The sequence below is a fragment of the Spermophilus citellus genome (assembly GCF_964194105.1).
Source record: "Spermophilus citellus genome assembly, chromosome: X".
NCBI classification, from domain to species: Eukaryota; Metazoa; Chordata; class Mammalia; order Rodentia; family Sciuridae; genus Spermophilus; species Spermophilus citellus.
Genome location: NC_138190.1, coordinates 43,835,428 through 43,853,352, shown reverse-complemented (window position 1 = coordinate 43,853,352; position 17,925 = coordinate 43,835,428). Strand labels below are relative to the sequence as shown.

General features: G+C 34.3%; 1 pseudogene across 1 annotated transcript; it reads right to left on the bottom strand.

Annotated features, from left to right (window-relative positions):
- Positions 1-10,359: 10,359 nt before the first annotated feature.
- Positions 10,360-10,829, bottom strand: LOC308639411 (nucleotide triphosphate diphosphatase NUDT15-like; annotated as a pseudogene). Its single transcript has one exon. The product of its transcript is annotated as a nucleotide triphosphate diphosphatase NUDT15-like (transcript).
- Between the last annotated feature and the right edge of the window lie 7,096 nt (positions 10,830-17,925).

Below are 17,925 nucleotides of genomic sequence, written 5' to 3'. Positions count from 1 at the left end.
TTAGAGTATTTAAACTGTTTCTTAATCAGGCATTATACACATTTTGTCTTTCTCCCTCTAATCTGTGTTTTTTTTTCCCGAAGGATATTTTCAAAATGAATGTTAAAGAATCTCTCTGTGTGTGTCTCTGTCTCTGTCTCTCTCTAGCACACACATACACAGGCTCCATTCATTTATATCTCTTATTTTTTAAAGCCAGTTCTTTATGAATGGGCATTTATGGTTTTCCCAGCCCTAGGCAATTACAAACAACAAGGCAATAAATAAGTCATATGTAACACCATTTCATACTCATGCAGGTATATCTAAAGGATAAATTCATAGAAGTAGGATTTCAGAGTGAAAGGGTAAATGCTCATTGAAGGTTAATAGGGACTGACAAAATTGCCCTCTACTGAGGTTACATAAAATTTCATCACTGGTTAACAATATAGGAGCATGCCTGTTTCCTCTCATGTGTTCCAAATTAGTGGGTTTCAGTTGCCTGTATATTTTGCAAAGTGATAGGTAATGGATGGTGTCTTTGTAGATAAAATGTACATTTTTTTGTATTTTACATAAATCTGGGAATTTAAAAAATAATTTTAAACACATTTTGTATTTTCTTTCCTTTGGATTTTTTCGTGATAACTGTAGTAGAGACTATGTGTTTTTCCAATCGATTTCCTTTTCCTTCTTTAGTTTCCCAGAGTCCTTGCGGGTAATTGTGGCTCTTGGAGTGAGTCCTGGACAATGGACAGTGGGCATAAATGATGTACAAAATTTACAAGCCTGACTCATAAAGCCTCAATATGTGATCATTTAACTCTATTACTTCCCCCATCTGGTGGCATAATGATGAAACCCAGAGTGCCCTATGAAGCCAGGTGCTGAAGGTGGCAGAGTTTCTGTCAGTCTGGCTCCACTGTTATTTCCACAAGCAGAGCAAACCCACCCTAATCCTGCCTCCATTTGGACTTTATAGGGTAAGAAAAATCTCAGTAGTACTGGGCTACTGCAAGTTTTTATTTCATCCATTACAGCAGCTAGGGTTGTCAAAAATAATGTAGTAACCCTTGTTCCTTTATCAAAATTGAATCAATAAGAGTTTTTTTATTATTAGGAAATTAAACACTTTGTGATACGAATAGCAAATAGTTTTAAACTGTTATTCCTTCTAAGTGAAATAAGCCAGACTCAGTCAATGTTTAAATGATTTTTTCACAAATGTGGAAGCTAGAGAGAGACTGAGAAAAAGGAATAATAATTTTTCTTAGTCTTTATGTCTTGAAATTTATCATATTATGCTTTTACGAATTCTGATTTGATGACATGTCTAGAAAAATCCTGATCACTCAAATTACATCTAAAAACCTCTTACAGAATCTCAGCTATTTTTAGTTTTCTACAAATTGGTTTTGTGAATTGGGGACTGGGGAGCAAACACAGAGGCACTCTACCATTCAGCTACATCCCCAGTCCTTTTATTTTTTCTTTTGAGTCTCAATATGTTGCCAAGGCTAGCCTTGAACTTGTAATTCTCCTGCCTCAGCCTCCTGAGTAGCTTGGATTACAGTTGTGTGCCACTGTGTCCATATACAAATTATTTCTTCATGAATAAATGATGACTTTTCACACTTGGTTTTCTTTTTGTATTAAAGTTGTGAATTCACAACTTTAATTTGTTTTTATTTTTTAATGTATTAATTTGTTTTCTGATTTTAAACTAATCTTGCTTTCATTGGATGAACACAACTTGATCATGATAATATATAGAATTTTTATATATTGCTAGGATTTTTTCCCCAGGTATGTTGCTTAGGATATTTTCATCAATGCTTATGAGACAAATGTGTTTGAAATTTACCTTTCTCAATTTGTCCTTATCCAGGTTTGGTGTTAAGGAATACTTTATAAAACATAGCGTACCTTCTATTCTCTGAAAAAAGTTGTGTAATATTGGAATTATCTCTTACTTAAATAGTAACATAATTCATTTATGAAACCATTAAGACTTAGAGATTATTTTATCAAATTATTTAATTGCAGGCTGGGACTGTAGCTCAGTGGCAGAGCGCTTGCCTAGCATGCGTGAGTTACTGGGTTCGATCCTCAGTACCATATAAAAATTAAAAAAATAAAATAAAGGCATTCTGTCCAATAATTATTTAATTGCTAATGTTACTTATTTCATGTTTACAGTTCAAGTCATGCCTTTACACCTGTTTTAAGTTGTATTTTACTGATTGAACACTTTCTCTAAATTTTCAAATTGCTTGTCACAAAATTCTCTAGTGATGTCACCCCCCTCACTTTTTATTTCTGATATTATTGATTGGTGTCTTTACTCTTTTTTTCTTTCTATGTCTCACCAGAAGTTTATCAGTTTTATAGACTTCTCAAAGCCCTGGTGAAAGGTTGGTTAAAACTATATTGTGTGTTTCTTTTCTTTTTCATTTATTTTTGTATTTTTACTGATGTATTTATTTTATAATACATGCATTTGTGTGTGTATGTGTGTGTGTGTGTGCGCACATGTGTGCACATGCACACACATGCCTGGGGACTGAACTCAGGGGATTGTGCATGCCAATTCACATATTCCACTACTGACCTATATCCCTAGCCCATATATGTATTTATAGGAATCAGATTTTTACCAATTTATTCCAGACCAGCCTGAGCATCATACCAAGTCCCCACCTCAAACAAAACAAACAAAAAATCCCACCCAAGTTAGCTGTATTTTCCTAGCTTGGTCTGTGACATTTACATTATCATCTAGTTTAATGTGTTTTTAAATTTGTACCCCAGATGATGCAAATCAGGCTACAAGTGAAAGCTGATATACTTATGGTTTGTTCCTCTGGACTCAGAAAGTGTAGGCTACTTCAATCTCAGCTAAAATAATGGGTTGGCTCAACAGCATTGCCACCTTTGGTTAGCTCTGAGATTTGAATTTTATTTCTAGTGATTATCACCAAACTACAGCTTAACTGTACAGTTGTTTATTTTAAAATAGGCAGTTCTGGGTGAAAGTAGTTTATATCCTAGACTTACTTTGCAGCTCCTTGTCTTCTCTTAAGATACCTAGTAGCAGCCATGCACAGAGGTGCATGCCTACAATCTCAGCGAACCAGGAGGCTGAGGCAAGTTCACGGTTAGTCTCAGCTGTTTAGCAAGACCCTAAGCAACTTAGTGAAACCCTTTCTCAATAAATGAATAAGTAAGCAAATAAATAAATAAATAAACAGGCTGGAGGTGTAGCTCAGTCGTTAAGCAGAAAGTTTTCTTTCTGCTATGAAATTCCAGGTACCCGCCCCCTTAAAAATGATACTAGGACTAAGGTTTGCTTTTTTGTTTTTATTTTTTAAAATTCACCTAGGCTTTCTAGTTATTGTTACAGAAACATTGGCCTTTATAATCTACTTTGAATTTATTGGAATTTGAAATCTGCAGTCTTTTTTTTGTGTGTGTATTGGGGGGGGTACTGGGGATTGAACTCAGGGGCACTCAACCACTGAGCCACATCCACAGCCCTATTTTGTATTTTATTTAGAGACAGGGTCTCACTGAGTTGCTTAGCACCTCACAGTTGCTGACGCTGGCTTTGACCTTGCAAAAAATCTTCCTGCCTCAGTTTCCCAAGCCACTGGAATTACAGGTGTGTGCCACCATGCCTGGCTGAAATTTGCAGTCTTGTTGCAAGTGCAGAGTGCAAAATGCATCACTTAGATCTGTCTCATTTGGTATTTATTTAGTTCTGTATTCTTTATTTAGTTCTTCTATATTCTATAATCATTATGTCCATTGACATGAGAGGTCATTTAAAGTCCCATATTACATATATCCAACATTAGGGATGTTGTTCAGAGGGTACAAAGTTCCAGTTAAATAGAAGGCACAAGTTTTTTGAGATGTATTAACAAAATTGTGCTATAATTAACAATAGTGTATAGTATTTTTCAAAGTTTTTAAGATGGTAAACTTCAAATGTTTTCATCACAAAAATGATAAGTATTAGAGGTAATGGATACATTAGTTAGCTCAATTAAATCATTTCATGTTGTATACATGTGATAACATCACATTTTACCCCACAAATTTATAGAATCATTTGTCAATTTACAATTGAAATAATCTAAAAATTAAAACCAATTAACTTGAGTTTCTATATTTAGACAACTCAAATTTAAAGTAATTATTGATATGTTAGGGCTTCAGTCTGCCATTTTATTATTTGCTTTGGTTTTTTTTTCTGTTTCTTATTCCTGTGGGGTACTTTTTCTGCATTCTTGTGCTTGTGAATCACTTGAATACATTTTAGAATGCCATTTTCATTCCTATATCATGCCTCTGAGTATGTTGCCTTATGTTTTTGTTAGTAGTTGCTCCAGATATTACAAAATACATATGTAACTACCATCTATTGGTATTGATATTTCATGATTTTGCATGAAATATAGAAACCTTAGTTCCATTTAGGGCTAATCACCCTCCTAACTCGTAAAAATATAATTGTCTCAAGTACAGCTGTTATTAAAATTTTTTCCTTCAAATATAAAACATGTCTTAAGATGCTCATGAGGAGACGAGTAACTGCTATTTAATCATATTTATACTCATTCCAGTTTTCTTTCTGCTCTGAAATTCCAGGTTTTCTGCAGTTTTTTTTTTTTTTTTTCTGTTTGGAGAACTTCCCATAGCCATTCATTAAGCATAGGTCATCAAATACTCTCATAGTTTTGTTTGGTCCAAATATGTATTCCTAAAGGATAAATATCTCCAAATATAAAGTATATAGTTGTCAGTTCTTTTTTGAAAAGTTGAAAAAATATCATAACTCTTCCTTCTGTTCTCTGTGGTTTGAAAGGAGAAATCTTTTGCCACTAAAATTGGTTTTCCCATATAAACAACATGTCATTTTTGTGTGCTTCACTTTCTCAGAAGCTCAAATATCATGTGTCTTGAAGGCTTCCTTTAGTTTTGTCTTATGTGGGGTGTACTCATTTCCTTTCATCTCTGTTTGAATGGGATTTTGCCCAAATTTGGGGAGGTTTTAGCTATTATTTTCTTAATATAGTTTAAGAAAATGACATTTTATATCTGAAAGTATAACTTTCTAGAGAGCTTCAAGGTAACTGAAACCACTGGATCAGGATAACAATATACTTTTCAAAAATATACTCTATATTTTAGATCTGGTTTAGACTTACAGAATTACAATAATATGTATTTGATAGTTTTTGAAATACTCTTTTGAGGAAAAAGTACTTTTAATGGATATCCACCTGGGCTTATGTCCAATTCTAACACTGGTGGCTCTTTGAATTTGTAACATCTTTACAAGACTGCACTCATCTTCTTTGTGAGACTAATGCATGTAAAGAAGTCAGAGAGCCTAGCATCTAGTAGGAAATTAGTGCATGTGAATGCTTTCTTTTTTCCTCATTGTAGTTACAGCAAAAATTCAAATGGAGCTATTGCTTCAAAAGTGCACAACCTGAAGTATGGGCAGTACTTTGGAACCACTATCTCAGGAGGTCATCCATACTTCTTTGATATTAAAACTGAGTATGAAGTAATTCAAATGAGGTTACACAGCTATGAAAAGGCATGAAGAGGGAGTAACATAGGCTTTCAGGATCCTTACTAAGTTCTGTTTTCCTTAGACCCTGTCTTTTACCAAATTATTGCATGAAAAAAGGGATAACCTCTTGTATACCTCACACTGTGACTAAGGCATTGCTTAGAAAGTTCAGGGCATGTGGGAAGCACACAGAAGGGAAACCCACTGTCAGACAAGTGAGTAAACTATTCTGGGCCTTCCTTTCCTCACTGGCAAAATGGTTATAGAACTGCATTTCTCTTAACTCTGTGAGCATTTTAAGTAAAGTGATGAAGATGAATATAGAGCATCATGCTCTGATGTATGTCAAATAGTGAGCAGAAATCATTTATCATAATTTATGTTATTATGCCAAGATAGTTGGATCAAAAGTAAGTAGACACTGTCAGTTCCACTTGGGATCCAGCAGTAAATCATTCAATTAGTTACCCTAAAGCCTTTAATGTATAACATCATGACCACAGGATTAAGGTTTCCTTGGAAGAACACAAGTTTAGAGATTCCATACACAATGCCTGAGACATGGTTGTAAGACCCTATTATAGTTTTCATGTTTTCCCAAATGTAGGAAGCATGGGGACCAAGAGCAATGTGTCTGGTGACTGCAGTTGATGTCATCACTGTATTTCACAATAATGGACTTTAGGTGAGTGAAGTCATTTCTCTTGTGTCAGGCTGGAGAACATGGAGCCACTTTGGCATCGTTCCCACAAGTGGACATTAGGGGATCTGGCATTAATTGGGATGGGCTGAAGATCCCTTCTGGGAAATTGAAATGAAGATCTCATGATCTCTGAGAGATGCTGATCATCAGAGGGTGGTGATTTCCTGTCTTCAGAAGGCCCAGGGAGCAATCCCCCACATCAGAGAGATATCTTAGGATTCTCATCTCTATAGGTGCTTCAAGTGTCACATTCAGGTACAACAGTGTCCCCCAGGGAAAAAAAAAAGGCTGCCTTTCTTCAGTCTATCTTATTTGTTATTAAGAAATCTTTCTTTAGCAATACCCTGATCCCAATTGTATTTAAATTGTTTTTTCTGACGCTAAACAAGATCTTTCTAAATAAGGGATATTAAAAATTATGTTCTAGGAGATTCTAATTCCCATGAAGTTGAAGGAAAGGATGCCAGATTTACCCTTCCTCCTGAAGCAACAAAATAAATTAGAGAAAATTTATAAAACAATGATTTCCAAGATAAGCAGCATTCATATTTGGTAACATGAAGGCTGTTTACTGCATTGAAGGGGAACCCAAGCAGAAGCTAATAGCCTGTGAGGGTTGAGGAGACTAGGGTAGGGGATTCTAAGTGGCTAGAATTTTCATGGCAGAGTGTTGGAGAGGACAGACCTTCACAGTGAGAGAACTCTGGATCTCTATAGAAGAATGCCCTTGAGAATTTACATGAACACTAAACAGTATTTGCCTATGTAGAAACTGCTAGAAGTTGAGAGGAAAACTATCTGAAATAATTAAATAGCAGTAAGCTACTATGGGGTAGGGAATGTGATTTCTACCACCCAGAATGGAAAAACTCACAGTTCATGCAGCACAAAACGTAAGTACTAAAAAACACTTTGCTTTGGGATTGGGAAAAAATTAGTCTCAGCAAATATAATTCTGGCTAAAATAGTGTCAAAACGTATTTTTTTTATATTTTTAGTTGTAGATGGATATCATAACTGTATTTTATTTATTTATTTTTTTATGGGTGCTGAGGATCAAACCCAGTGCCTCACATGTGCTAGGCAAGTGTTCTACCACTGAGCCACAACCCCAGCCCAGTTTCAAAACTTCTTAACCACATCTGAGAATTTAAAAGAAATCTTATGGAAATACAAAATACTTATTCAACAAGTTAAAATTAACAATATTGGGCATCGAATAAAAATATAAAGCATGCAAAGAAGCAGAAAAATACAACTCAAAATGAGGATAAAATGCATTCAATTGAAACAAATTAAGAATGACACAAATGATAGTATTACTAGATAAGGACATTAAAACAGCAAGTATAACTATCCATGCATTTACAAAACTAGAGGAGAGTTAATCAGGTTTACTAGAGACCTCTATATTTAAGAAATAATGGACTTAATCTGTTTGAGAAGTTTTAGGTCTACGGAGTAAAAATGAGCAGAAAGTACAGAGAATTCCCATATATTCCTTTACTTGCAATGAATTCCAGTGTTTTTAATATCTTGCAATAATGTGGTATATTGATGAGCCAATATTTATACATTATTATTAACTAATGTCTATGGATTACATTATAGTTCTTTTTGTGTGTTATATAGTCTATGGGTTTTGACAAACGTATGATGACATTTATTCACTATTATAGTATCATAGAAAGTAATAGTTTCATTGCCCTAAAACTCATGTTACACCTATTTACCTCCAAAGCCCTAGAAATCGCTGATCATTTTACTGTCTCCATAGTTTTGCCTTTTTCAGAATTTCTTATAGTTGGAATAATACTATATTTAGCCTTCTTAGATTGACTTCTTTCAGATATATATATATCACACACAGACACACACACACACACATTCTTAAGGCTCCATGTCTGCTGGTGGCTTGATAGCTCATTTATTTTCATCATTAAACAATATGCCATCATGTGGGACTGTGGGAGGGGAACTCAATGGTAGAACCCTTGCCTAGCATGTGCAAGGCCCTGGGTTCAATCCCTAGTACTACAAAATGTCCATATTTTGAATGTACCAGTTTATTTATCAATTTACCTCTTGAAGGATGTTTTGGTTGCCTCCATATCTTGGCAAATTCATATAATGCTGCTATAAACATTCATGTGTAATTGTTTTCTAATTACTTGGGTAAAAACCAGAGAATACAAATGCTGGGTCTTATAGTAAGATACTGTTTTATAAGAAACTGCCAAACTGCCTTCCATTAGTGCCTGAACCATTTTGCATTTCATCCAGCCAGAAATAACAGTTGCTTTTTTCCCCCATGACAGCCTTAACAGCATTTGGTGCCTGTGTTGGGATTTTAGACATTCTAATAGGTGAATGATGGCATCTCACTATTTTTGGATTTGTAATTCCCTAATGACATGATTTTAAGCATATTTTATATGCTTATTTGTCATCTGTATATATATTTGGTCTTGTGTCTGACAGATCTTTTGATGATTTAATTTTTTTTTCCTCAAAATTCAGTGTATCTGAAGTTCAAGGTATACACATTTTAGAATGTTTAAAGTCCTCAAACATTCTGTAATAAAAAACATGTAAAGATACAACTCAAAGAAAGTGAGATTTATAAATGTTAATTTATATGCACATAAAATTTTGAAAAGGTAACAATTAAAAAAAACTTAAAATGATATTCACATACTATACAAAAATTCCTTTGTAGCAAGTATTACCAAAATACCAGTCTTTTGAAAGTGCAAAATTCAAATGTAAGCTTAAAGAGAAGCAAAGGATTCTATAGAAGTGGGCTCATAAAGGATATAATCTTATAATCTAATCAAGAAGTTCTCAATTTTTTGGGTTTTGGATCCATTTACACTTTTAAAAATTACAAAGAGCTTTTCAAAAATATTTTTAGTTGTAGATAGACACATCATCTTTATTTTATTTATTTATTTTTATGTAGTGCTGAGGATCAAACCCAGCACCTCATGCGTGCGAGGCAAGTACTCTACCACTGAGCCACAACCCCAGCCCTTAGCTTTTGTTTTGTATGGTTTCATAGGTCTCTGTTTGAACTGAGACACTGTTCTATTGGACCTACCCTATCTAGAGATATTTATCATATTAGGAATTAATACAAAAATTTTGAATTTTTATTAATCATTTTCAATGTGTTAGTATATTTAAAAAAAAAACTTTTTCTAAAACAAAAAATTAATTAGTGAGAAAAGTGTCACACATTCATATTAAAAATCAGGATTCTTATATCTGCTCTAGCATTCAGTCTGTTACAGTATCTCACATCAAGCAGCCTCTGCAAAACTCTACTGTATGCTCATGAAAGAGTGAGTGAAAAAGTTAAATATCTTAGTATTATAACAATAGCTTTGGCCTTGAATACCCTGAAAGGCTCTTGAGGACCCACCTAGACCACACTTTGCGAGCTACTGCTCTAAAGTACTCTCATTTTACATATAAACCTATTGGATCTCAGGCAGAGGAAGTGAGAAACTCAGAATGACATGCCTGTTAATGGCAGGATATAGTTCTTAGATGGTTTGTCTCACTTCTCTTAGTTTAGGTTCTCAATCAGATACCTGGGAAATATGCCTTATTGGCCTATCCTGTTCTCCCTAGTTATACAGTTGTCACAGTATATCACTAAAATTTTTTTGAATGAAAAAGGAAAATCAACAAACACGATAAATTCTGCAACAGTTATGCTGTTTGAATTTGAATTATATCTGAATTTGAACTGAAAACATTATAAGGCAAGTTCCATTGTAACTATCCTATGCAAATTGTAATAATAAAAATACACAGTAAGTATCATAGATAAATATGGAAAGCAGATTAATCACAATATCCCTATTTATCCTATATTCTGTGTCTGAAATACATTTCAATAATCCATTCCAGAAAGATCTTCTCAAGGGTGGTAGGTATTTAAGAGAATGCAAATAAACTGGCAGTCATATGGAACTTTTTAGATAAAAAGGAATTGTTCTGAAATGTAGATATTTTACATTCCCTAACTAGACCTTATTTTTGTCTTTAAAAAATTAAAATCAAGGAGTCTTCTTGGCACCTAGAGAGTATTTCCCTTGTATGCTACCAGATGGTTCAAATCGTCTTTAAATGGATTATAGCCTTGCTCCATTAACAATGGAGTGCCCAGAAAAGCTGGTCTATGGAGGAAATTCTTCCCAAAGGAACCCATTCCCAACTTTCCTTTTTTTCAGGTTCTACATTCTTTAGTTTTGAATCATGATTCAAATCTACTTATTTCATTAATATAGTGACATAATGGTAATTATTCTTCTCAATGAAAGAATTCACCACTTAGGCAAAGCAGATATTTTACAGGCTAAGAGCTGCTTTTTCCCAGGTCTCACCGAATTCCAAATGCCCCCCCCCCCAGAAGCTGAAAGCTGCGGGCCCCAAATGTTTTCCTCTTCCCCAGGAGGACGCACGCATGACAATGCTTGCACCTGGTTACCACCACTCCAAACCCCACTCCTGGGGCTGCCGCAGCCCCAATGGCTCCACACTAGCCATTATAGAGCCAGCAGGCAGGCCTGGCCAGGCTTAACTTTTTTTTAATTGTGTTTTTTATTGTTAAGTTTTGAGAATTTTTGTATATTTTGTATGCAATTCCTTTTTTTGATATGTATTTGACAAATTTTTCCCAGTTTATGACTTGCCTTCTTATTTTGTTAAATGAATAGCTTGTAGAGTGGAAGGAGTTAATTTTAATGAGGTCCAGCTTATCATTCTCTTCTTCTAAAGGTTGTCTTTTGGTCTTGAATGTAAGAAGTCATCACCCAAACCAAGGTCATTTATATTTTCTTCTATGTTATATTGTTAAGAATTTTATAGCTTTGAATTTTGGTTTATTATCCATTTAGGATTCATTTTTGTGAAGAGTGTGAGGTCACCGATGTTTTATTTTCTTTTACATTTTTTTTCCAGGTGGGTGACTAGTTGTTCTAGTACTATTTGTTGAAAGGATTATCCTTTTCCCCCATTAAATTGCCTTTGCTTCTTTGTGAAAGAGGATTTAACTGTATTAGTGTGAGTCTATGGACCCTCTATTCTCTTTGATTGATCTGTTTATCTTTCTTTTGCTAATACCAAAGTGCCACAATTACTGAAGTCAGGGGCAGGTAGGGATAGATGTGAAGGGACAGATTACAAATGGGCATGAGTAATCTCTTAGAGATTTTTAAAATTACATTTATCTTGGTGATGTACTCACAGATGCATTCAAATTTCAAAATGCCTCAAATTGATAATTTAAACATGTTAAATTTAGTGTATGTCAATTATATCTCAACAAAATAGTTTAAAAGTGTCTCACTAAATAAAATTTCAAAATCTTTAGCTATGGCTTCTTGCCTAAGATTAGATAATACTGGTTGGTTATTGTGGTTCTATTGTTTTTCCTTCCCTAGCAACTGAACACTCTAGCTATGATGGTGTCTTTCCTTACACTTGTTATGTCAAGCACTACTGAGTTCTGAGGTACAGAAATGAGTAAGAAATATGGAGACACTGCCTTGGCGCTCACTGCCTATTGAAAATGGCATAAATAACACAGGGAACTACAATAAACTGAAATAAGTGCTTATTATTATTGGGGGAATTCAGGACCCCATGAAGTTCACAGAATGGAAATTTCATCTGATTTTTCAGGGAAGATGATTCATAACTTACAAACTTACACTTTGTAAGGTATGTTCCAAGAATCAGAAGGAGTTATTTGAGTGATGAGAATACATTGTCCAAAAAGTAACAGGAAGAATGACTGTGATAACCTGGAAGCTTTATGTGGCTGACTCTGCCTCTGGATTCTAAGACTGTGAAGAGTAATAAACTGTCTAATGCATTTCCTTATTTTTATTTTTTAATTGTAGATGAACACAATACCTGCACTTTATTTATTTATTTATTTTTATGGGATAATGAAGATCAAACCCAGGGCTTCACACATGCTAGGCAAGCACTCTACCATTGAGCCACAACCTCACCCCTGGTCTAATGCATTTCTGAATCCTCTATGTCCAGGCCACAATTGGAAACACATTGTGTGATTCATAAATGCTAAATGAATGAGCAAATGCTGCATAAAGGTATCCATTCACTAACTATAATTGAACAATATGTATGTGTCAGGCAGTGTAACAGAGATCCTCTTTGCTTTTAAAATTTTGAGTGCATATCTCTTGAGAAATAATTAAATAGATATATAGAAAGATAATATCAAAATATTAAGGCTGCAGACATGGCTCAGTGGTAGAGTACTTTCCTAGCATGCATGAGGCCCTGAATTTCATACCCAGCTCCACAAAAAAGCAAAAACAAAAACAAAACCAGAATGTTTTCAATGCCTTCAATACTGGCATATAGTGAGCACTGAACTAATATAATTTCTATTTTGGTTAAGAGTTTAAGAATACACCCAGCCAGGCATGGTGGCACACACCTATAATCCTAGCAGCTCAAGAGGCTGAGGCAGGAGGATTGTCAGGTTAAAGCCAGCCTCAGCAATGTCGAGGTGCTAAGTAAGTCAGTGAGACCTGTCTCTAAATAAAATATAAAAAAGAGTGGCGATGTGCCCCAGTGGTTAAGTGCCCCTGGTTCAATCCCCAGTACCAAAAAAAAAGAAAAAAGAAAACACCCAGAGAATTTTCAACCACAGTGCCTAGGCTCATACCATTTCACTGAGTTGTCCTATAAGGCAATGTTTTCAAAACCTAATTGACCATTTTATTTTAATTAATTAATTAATTAAGGTGCTCTACCACTGAGCTCCATCCCTAGACTTTTTATTTATTTATTTTTTGAGACATGGTCTCACTTATTTGCTAAGGTTGACCTTGAATTTATGATCCTCCTGCGTAAGCCTCTAAAGTCACTGAGATTATGGGTGTGTTACATTATGCCAGGATGAATTTACCACTTTAAAAATAGTAAGATAAATTCTTTCAAATACTTCGTAGAAAATATGAATGAATAGATTATTGAGAAACATTTCCATCTTCATTCAAAGCCAGTGTACATAAGTGTAAGAAATCACAAGGCTGTATCTGCAGGGGGCAAATTCTTGGAATTTAACACATTTTTATTTCAAGTTGGTGTTATCAGTTTGAAAAAAAAACTATTATAGCATTAGGATGTTTCTTTCATATATCCCCCCAAAAGAATATAGAATATACACAAAAGCAAATGAGAAGGGAATTGAAATGTGTCCCTATAAAAATCAACTAAACAAAAAGGAGGGTAATAAAAGCAGAATCAAGATATAAGAACACTGTAAGACACATAGAAACATTAAAATGGCATTACTAAATATTGCCCTATCAGTAATTATTTAAAATGTTAATGGATCAAACTTGGAAATCAAAAGGCCTAGATTGCTTTAGCACATGTGAAGCCCTGGGAAAAAAGAAGAAAATAAAAAAGAAAGGGGGAGGGCTGGGGATGTGGCTCAACTGGTAGCACGCTCTCCTGGAGTGCGTGCGGCCCGGGTTCGATCCTCAGCACCACATACCAACAAAGATGTTGTGTCCGCTGAGAACTAAAAAAATAATAAATATTAAAAATAAAATTCTCTTCTCTTCTCTCTCTCTCTCTCTCTCTCTCTCTCTAAAAAAAAAGAAAGGGGGAAAAGTTTAGATTGGCATAATGGATTAAAAACAGGATCTAACTATATACCATCTACAAGAGACTCACTTTAGATCTAAGAACATGCATAGGTTAAAAATTAGATGAGGGGCTGGGGATGTGGCTCAAGCGGTAGCACGCTCGCCTAGCATGCGTGCGGCCCGGGTTCGATCCTCAGCACCACATACAAACTAAGATGTTGTGTCCGCCAAATACTAAAAAATAAAATATAAAAAAAAAATTAGATGATATGGGCTGGGGATGTGGCTCAAGCTGTAACGGGCTCACCTAGCATGTGTGGGGCACTGGGTTCGATCTTCAGCACCATATAAATTAAAATAAAGATGTTGTGTCCGCCGAAAACTGAAAAATAAATATTAAAAAATTCTCTCTCTCTCTCTCTCTCTCTCTCTCTAAAAAAAAATGTTAGATGATAGGGCAGGGGGTGTAGTTAGCTCAGGGTTAGAGTGCTTGGCAAGCATGTGCAAGGCCCTGAGTTCAATTCCAAGCACTGAAGAAACAAAACAAAACCCCTCAACATTTAATAATTAAATGATAAAAAATATGTTCCATGAAAATGGTAAGCAAAAGAAAGCTGAGGTAGCTTTATTAATTTCAGACAAAATTAATTAAAAGACTACAAATAAATTCAAGACTTAAATATTAAATGCTACAATTACAAAACTCTTAGGAGAAAACATAGGAGAATAGTTTATCACATTAGATTTGATAACAATTTCCTAGCTAAGATGCCAAAAGTACAGGCCAAAAAAGTAAAAATAGATTAATTGAACTACATCAAGATTATAAACTTCTGCACATCAAAATATACACTTAATGGTGTGAAAAGGCAACTTATGAAAGGGGATCAAATTTTTGAAAGTCATATATCAGATAAATGGGTAATATCCAGAATGCATAAAGAAATTCTACTTTGAAACACCAAAACAAACAACTCAATTAAAAAAAAGAGACAAAATAATCAAATAGATACTTTTTTCATGGAGGATATGCAAATGGATAACAAGCACAGGAAAAGATTCCCAACATCACTAATGTTAAGGAAATGTGACTCAATCCCACAACGAGCTACTGTAACTTCATATCCTTTAGGATATCTACTATCAAAAAATAATTGAATAAGCCAGAAAATAACAATTATTGGCATGGGAATGGATAAATTGGAACCTTTTTATTCTGTTGGTGTGAATTTAAAATGGTGGCACCCCTGTGAAAAAACAGAATAGAAAATAGAATAGCATATGATACAACAATTCCACTTCTGGGTATATACTCAAAAGAATAAAAAGCAAAGTGTTGGAGAGATTTGTACATCCATGTTCATAGCAATATTATTCACAACATCCAAATGGTGAAAGAAAACCAAGGTTATATCGATGGATGGTTAAACTAAATATTGTTTACACATACAATGTAATACTATTCAGCCTTGAAAAAGAAGATGATTCTGATTCATGTTACAACATGGATGAATTTTGAGGGCATTATACTAAGTGAAATAAGCCAGTATCACAAAGATAAATACTGTATGATTTCAGCTATATGAGAAAACTATAGGAGTCAAATTCATAGAGACAGTAGAAGGGTGGTTCCTGAGAACTGGGGGAGGGAAGAATGGAGAATTGTTTAGTGGGCACAGAGCTTCAGTATTGCAAGGCAATATTAGTTCTGAAGATCAGTTGCACGATAACGTAAAGGGACCTACTACTGAAATGTATATTTAGAAATGTTTTAAGATTGTAAATTTTGCTGGGTGTGGTGGCACACGCCTGTAATCCCAGTGGCTTGGAGGCTGAGGCAGGAGGATCGTGAGTTCAAAGCCAGCCTCAGCAAAATGTGAGGTGCTAAGCAACTCAGTGAGACCCTGTCTGTAAATACAATACAAAATAGGACTGGGGATGTGGCTCAGTGGTCGAGTGCCTCTGAGTTCAATCCCCGGTACACCCCCTAAAAAAAAAAAGATTGAAAATTTCATATTATGTGTATTTTACCATATTTTTAAAAAGTGACAAATTAAAAAATTGAGGAACACAAGTTATTTGTTATATCAAATTTACCTTGTGAGAAATCAAAACTGAAAAAATTAATAATTTTTCAAGAATAACTTAAAATAACAATTATTGTATAGAGTAATATGAACATTTTTTCATAAAAATATTTTCAAAAATAAAAAATTAAGAAGAGTAACATGGGTTTTCATTTTTGCAAATCTCTTTAATGTCTTCCATAATAGAAAACAATTATAATATCTGATTCTGTGTTCATTCTTTTATTATATGCCATTTTTGTTGAACTATATGAAGCAAATAGTGTCTCACCTAGTTGAAAAGGGTAGCAGTGTTTTTAATAACCTTTTCATATATTTTATATGTTCTTTGATACTACATTAAGAATCACTTGTTGAAGTGAAACTTAAAGGTTATTGTAAGGTGCAATCTTAGACCATATCAATGAACTTTTCCTTTTCTCTTATATTAAAATCCATTGGTCAAGAAACTCTGCAATTACTAGAAGAAAATGTAATATATATCATAAAAAAGAACTCCCCAAACTTCCACATATTGGCTCAGGAACTGACTTTCTTAACAAGACTCATAAAGCACAAGAAGTAAAATAAAAAATCAATAAGTGGGATGGTATCAAATTAAAAAGCTTCTTCACAGCAAAGAAAGCAATTAAGAGTGTGAAGAGAAAGCGAACAGAACAGGAGAAAATCTTTGCCACCTGCTCCTCAGATAGGACATTAATACTCAGGATATATGAAGAACTAAAAAAAAAAAAACTTCAACATCAAAAAACCAAATAACCCAATCAATAATTGGGGAAAAGAACTAAATAGACACTTCTCAGAAGAAGAAATACAAATGGTCAACAAATATATGAAAAATCTTCAACATCTTTAGCAATTAGAGAAACTCAAGTTAAAATTACATTGATATTTAATTTTACTCAAGTCAGAATGGCAATTATCAAGAATACAAGTAACAATAAATATTGGAAAGGATGTTTGTGTGTGTGGCGGGGGAAGTACAGTCATACATTGTTGGTGGGACTGCAAATCAATGCAACTACTCTGGAAAGCATTATGGAGATTCCTCAAAAAACTAGGAATGGAAACACCATATGACCCAGCTATCCCATTCCTTGGTATATATCCAAATGATTTAAAATCAACATACTACAATGACACAACCACATCAATATTTGTTGCAGCACAACTCATAATAACCAAGCTATGGAGCCAACCTAGGTGCCCTTCAAGAGATGAATGGTTCAACAAAATGTGATATATATCATAAAGAAGAATGAATTTATGGCATTTGCTGGTAAATAGATGGAACAGGAAATTATCAGTCTAAGTGAAATAAGCCAGTCTCCTTAAATCAAAGGTTGAATGTTTTCTCTGATATGTGGAAGCTAATACAAAATAAGGGAGAGGATAAAAGAAAAAAATAGAAAAAAGATCAGTGGAGTATACAAAGGAAATTCAAAGGAAAGGAGGGATGGAGTAGAGAAAGACAGTGGAATGAATCTGACCTAAATTTTCTATATACATACATGAATATAACACAACGAATCTCATCATCATGTACATCCAGAAGAAAATAATTTTTAAAAAACCTATAAGTAAATAGCATAAAGATCATTACAGTAGAGACCAGGGAGGAGGGAAGGAAAAGAGGAAGTACTGAGGACTGAATTAGAACAAATTATATTCCATGCTTTTATAATTATGTCAAAATAAATCCTATTGGGGGCTGGGAATGTAGCTCAGTGGCAGAGCACTTGGCTAGCATGCATGAGGCACTGAGTTCAATCCTCAGCACCACATAAAATAAACAAATAAAATAAAGTAATTCTGTCCATGTACAACTATAATTTTAAAAAAATTAAAAAAGAATCCTATTGTCATGTATAAAAAATAAAATGAATGGTAACCCTGAATTTCTTTTTGGTGGGGGGATAA